The following is a 6,000-nucleotide window of genomic DNA, read 5'->3' on the forward strand; positions in this document are numbered from 1 at the left end:
CAAGTTAGAGAACTGTCTGTGTTTATATTGGAAACTTATAAGTCGCAAATAAAGTGAGAGTGCTTCAGATTTGTAGCTGTACAAGTACAACACATATCTTACGGATTATTTGTATACATGCATGTTGATATACTGCTTCACATTTGAATCTTGACATAGCCGATCCATTATAATAACAACTCTGTTCCAAATCGGCCCTGTTACAGAGTAAAAACAGACTAAACTTATGGAAACTTTGACAGAACTAACAGGCAAAAAAGAACTGACAAAACCGCAAAACTGCAGTCAGCCAGAGTACATTCTGTTTTCTTCAACTTGAAGCCTGACTTGTAGATTTGGACAACTACTTTCCCAAAATTACTCGGCTCAGCCTCATCACATTAGAAACATTTGACGTCATATCTCTAAGACAACAGCAATGGAATTTGGTTTAAAGGGCACCTCGCTCGTCCAATTGAAACCCTCAGCGTCTGTTGAGCAGCCAATTAGAGGAGGAAGGTGGGACCTGTTTGACTCGCATTTGAGGATGTCACGTGTATGTGCAGGATCAGAGGAGGTGTGGTGCTTGGACTGTTTTGCTGGCATTTGGAAGCAGGTGCGATAGAAATCCGGCACAACTGTCTGACTATTTATTTAATATGAATGAGATGAGCATGTGGCCAGGTTTAATAACTACATGCTCATTTTGCAGTTTAAAGCTATCACAGATGTTAAAGGACAATAAGCCAGTATTGTAACTAAGACCAATTACTCAAGTTCTTTATTAAGTATCATTTTGAGGTAGCCTACTTGTACTCTCTGCTTGTTTATACTTTAACTCCGCCATATTTAGAGGGAAATATTGTACTTTTTACTCTACAACATTAATCCTATAGCCATCATTATTACTTTACAGATTAAAACATACAAATTCCAAGGTGATCTTATAAATATGATGTTTTGCTTAAATAAAACTACTTAACAGTATATTAAGTGGTTAAGATCAGCTCCACTTTTACCATACAACATCAAAATGCTACTTACACATTAATGCAACAGTGGTAATAATCAAATTAATAACAAATAAATAAAAATATAACACTGACAGGGGCCCATTTTGCCCCCAGAATGTGTACTTTTACTTTTACCACTAGTACATTTTGCTGATAATTATGACGTACTTATTCTCAAGTAAAATTCTGAATGGAACACTTGTACTTGTTATTAAGTATTTTTAGATTGTGGTATTGTTACTTTTAAAAGGATTTGAATCCTTCTTCCACTACTGCTTGCTACCTGGTACTGTATCAGAGGGGGCTCAGAGGAGTCATTAAAATTGCACAAAAGTCTCACACATTAGACAAAGGCACGTCATGTTGCTTTGAATGACTGCTTCTATATCACATAACTTCATCAGTCAGGTCACGGGACTTCTTAGACACATAACTGATTACCACAAGTGACATTTTTGAAATGTCAAACTACATTGGAGTTAACTCGCTTTAAGTTTTTAATATACTCAGATGTATTTCTGAGTTTTAGAAATGTCAGAACAACCGGATTTCTCTGCAAACAAGTGATTGATGGCACCATTGCCTTGGTTGAATAGTAAAACAATTTTAGATTATTTAGAACTCCTCTTTTAATGTTTCATTTCACTGCATACTCACTAATGAAGAAAAGGGGCTTTTAGAAGAAAAGGGGGAAGTATGGTGGCAAATATCTAATTTGTTTAAGTCTGGTATAGTATTGTGCTTACTGTGTCTTTTTCAACAATTGACCTCTAAAGGCAAAGGCCATGACTAGTCTTCCTCATCCCTCTTGATTTCTCAGGGGTCAAGGAGTAACATCAACTGACCTTAATAATAATACAAAAGTTCTGCATGAAGGTTCCTCTGTTACCGACCACACTTCAATATATACAATATGAGAAATTAGATGTATTTATTACATTCTTCTTGTGTCAACCTTTCTTACAGTAAACTGTAATGATGGTGAGATTTAAACAAATTTAGTTTGACATGTCTTCATTGTTCTGCTCTTGGCTCTCGGTCATGCACCAGTCCAGGTTATATGAGGGCGCACTTTATGGCAACATGAGGCAACGTGGGCTGGCTCTTCCTGCAGTTTGCTTCAGCCTGTTTTGCTTTAGTGTGCAAACTCAGGCTCCAGAAGGACAATATTATGGCACACAGAAATTCCATTTGACAGTGACTTTGTTCATTATAATCTGTGGGGGTTGAGGCTGACTCCAGATTAAATTAATGTGTACATCACACATACAGTACATGTCCATTCAGAGAGACAGAAAAAAACATGTAAAATGCTAAGCCTAAAGGACACTGTTATCGTTCTCATAGTAGCCATAATAAGGCTTGATTTATAGTTCTCCCATATGTTTCCCACTCATACACCCATACACCACTCCTTTGTATTTCGCCATAGAATTGCAGATATTATCTAGAGCAATGCAGTTTTTGTTTTACAGTAAAATGCTTTTTTATTTGTTTCTTGGTTAGCTTTTTAATGTTGTTTGTTGATCAATGGTTTCCCAACCTTATGGTGTACCAAATGAGAGTTCAGGCAAATTTTCTTTCAGAATATAGAGACAAATTTATTTTATCATATCTGTAAATCACAAGGTATTCATGCTTGTATACATTTATACCAAATTCATTTTCTTTATTCTTTATTATTATTTATGTGTATGGCCAAAACAACAGCAAAAACACACTTGGCACTAAACTGTCTTTTTGTTTTGTGTACAAAATGCATTTTGCACCATAAAAGCATCGATTTCAAAATTCAGCATGTGACCCAGAGAGATGCCACTTAAAGAAAACTGCAAGAAAACACCTCAGACTGATGTCCCTGACAAATTCACTCAAGCATAGTAACATTTATCTAGATGCCCATAAAGCATCTACAGACTCTGTGAAGCACCTGACCTGGGATGACAGGGCTTTGTCCATTGCTGCGCCCACCCTCTGGAACTCTCTCATGATTGCATCAACTTGTCCACATTAAAAAACTACTCAAAACTCACCTTTTCAGAGCTGCTTTTAATGTATGATTTAATGCTCCCTGCTACATAATGTACTTTTAGTATGTTCTCTTGCTTTTAATGTGTTTTTTCTGCTGTGTAAAGCATCTTTAAATACCATGAAAAGCACTGAATAAAATGTATTATAGTATTACTTGTTTAAAATTGGCTATCTGAAACTCAGCACTCCTTTTCTTGCTATCTTGCTAGGTCAAGCCATGGGCCTATCACTAACACTGCTTCAACATCACGTGAGATTATGCTAATGATTAATAAAGACATATATTTAGTCTACACACTTCAGTACACTTCAATTAATCAATAGAACGAATCTCTTAGTTGAGTCTGCTCTTTACTACAGAAATGTATATATTTCTAGTTAGCATTAGAGCTCCTCATCTTAACTAATTTCACAGTAATTTATTAATAGAATTCTAATGATCTGCACAGCACAGAAAAGTCAGGATTACAATTTCAACTCTAACTACACACATGCCACTAGGAGCACATGCACATTATTCTGCTCATTCCTGTGTATAACAACAGTTGTGACAAAAAAACAATTAGACAGAAAGAGTCTCCACCTGTTCTCCATCAGTTAAGTTTCTACCGTGTTGCAGTTGTTTATGAGTTCAGGTTGATGCGAACTGACAACAGTGTGGATCCATATTGCTCTCAGCATCCCCTTGAGCAGCAACTTTGTGTCGACATACACCCCTCCCATCTTCCCAAAGTGATGGCAGCAACAACAACAAAAAAAAACAGTGTTGCTAGCAAAAAATACAACCAACTTTATGGTAGTGATTTACATCAGCCTAATAAGTTTCACTTGAGCATGATGCTACAGTGTATGTGATGAATCCAGATTATCACACAAGAAATAAAATCTAATATTGGATTCATTATAAACACCTGAATCAAACTTGTCAAGACATTAGCATTAATTGGCATCCATTTCCATGTGCAAGGCATCAGGACCTTTCCTGACACCTGTGTTCTCACCTGTTTGTTGTTGCTGTTGCACAAACGCCTTCACAGAACCTGCTGATCCAATCTCCACTTCTCTTCCCTTTTGACTTTCTTTATCTCTTGCTGTCTACAACTCTTCCTCTTCTGTCTGCTGCCTTTGTTTCACTCTGCCCATTGATTTACCTCAAAGCCAGACCAGCTGGCTTTGAATGCTTCCCCTTCGAGCCCTAAGAGGCCCGACTTCACACCCTGTTCCTCCTCTTGTCCCTTGGTCTCTCTGCCGGCAGAGAGTAAGGGGGGCCGTGGTTTGAAGGGTAGGACCCCAGATGGACATAGACATGTCGGGCATGCGTTATGTGATGGGGCTTGGCTCTGGGCTCTCTGGACCAGCCACAGCTGTCAGTCATAACTCCAGAAGGTGTTGAGGATTTTTCATTCCTCTCACAGAAGTGTAGAAAGATGTCATTTTCTCCAACACAGTGAACAGTTTTAGAAAAACATTCACAAGCTTATGTTCTCTGTGGTTGATACTGTACTGGTAATAGTAAAATTAGTTTAAACAGCGGCCAACTTTTTAAAATGTATGTGTCTAAATGTAAAGGATTAAATACATCTTTAATCCGTATTTATCAAAACTTGAGCTAATTTGCCTTTTTAAATTAGGGAGGAAAAGTTATTATTCATGACATAGTATGTATTTCAACAAGTTGCAGGGACATGTCAAATAACGGTTTGTTCCAGCAGGGCTTTGATGCGCGACAGCTGGCATTTCCAACATTGCACCAGACCACAAATAGACCCAGACACTCTTTCTCTCCAATTAAAAAAGGGGCCTAAAACACGCGTCTCATGAAGCAAGCTTTATTAGGCTATATAAGTCAAGTTTGATCCACAATACGATAGCGAGGAAAGAAATAGATGTTTATTTTGTAAATGAGAAAAGCACAAACAGATCACTGAGTCACACAATTTTCTGAGACAGAGATCTGACCACCGAGCTCTGAAATAACATTTCATTATCTGAGGCTCATTAAAGCAGCCTCTCTGAAAAGCCCTCAACAGCCCTCACCAATCTCCCTTTCCCTGCACATTCAGTCATGGGATAAACACTGCCAGCAAATGCCATACAGCAGTTTCAGTGACTTTTGAGATAATCTAAAGATACCCATTACATACTCTGTAGTGTGAGCTCCCTACATAACCAATTGGGGATTTTATTTTATAACAAATATACACGTATTTTTTATAATAAATAATGTTTAAAGTACACGAGTACTCAAATCTAGACGGGTTGGTACATTAAGTATTTAGAAATGTGTTGATTGACTGATTACAAAGTCCAGAAATTCTCCATCCACAGCGATTTTAATCATGATGGTACAAAAGTCTTCCAACAAAGTCATATCTGAGGAGACCGCAGCTATGTGTTAGATAATCAAGATCAAGATCTAAAAATACTCCATGTCTCACAGTCTGGATCTCTTCTCTCATTACCCACTGTAATTAAAAGTAACCAAGGCATGCCAACTCCAAATAGCATAGAATAGCACACAACTGTTAATGCGAAGGAATGACACTTGAAATGGAAACCGTTATGATATCAGCTCGCTGAGGAAAGCAGAGCGGATAACACAGAGCTATGAGAATTTCAGTGAATGTGGGTTAGTAGGAAGATGTCCAGTTAGCTTTAATAGTCAACTGCAGTCAAATGCTTTTTTTGTGCAAATCAAGACAATGCAGTGTATTTGTCATACAGGTTTAATGACAGGAACAACTTGTGATGTTTTTCTCTTGTTTATATCTCACTTCTATACAACTTTGACACTGTAGTAGGTTTTGCCGAGCGCCTGTGCTCTTCCCGAGGCAGAGAACGACAGCATACAAAGGACCTTCTGATGAGCTGATGATCTCTCTTGAGATTACCAGTCTCCTGGGTTTCTTAATGTATTCTTCTCTGTTTATCGCACTGCTGAATACTTTCAGCTGCAAGGTGGAGTAGCCCAAACATC

At 37.9% G+C, this 6,000-nt stretch overlaps 1 protein-coding gene across 1 annotated transcript in view; it reads right to left on the bottom strand.

The window, feature by feature from the left end:
* Window positions 1-4,256, bottom strand: part of mef2aa (myocyte enhancer factor 2aa) — a 70,124-nt gene extending 65,868 nt beyond the window's left edge. Inside the window, exon 1 of the mRNA XM_042411085.1 lies at window positions 4,025-4,256. The gene's annotated coding sequence lies outside the window, so the exon portion shown is untranslated. The remainder of the gene's footprint in view (window positions 1-4,024) is intronic.
* Between the last annotated feature and the right edge of the window lie 1,744 nt (window positions 4,257-6,000).

This window comes from Thunnus maccoyii, chromosome 5 (genome assembly GCF_910596095.1).
Source record: "Thunnus maccoyii chromosome 5, fThuMac1.1, whole genome shotgun sequence".
NCBI lineage: Eukaryota > Metazoa > Chordata > Actinopteri > Scombriformes > Scombridae > Thunnus > Thunnus maccoyii.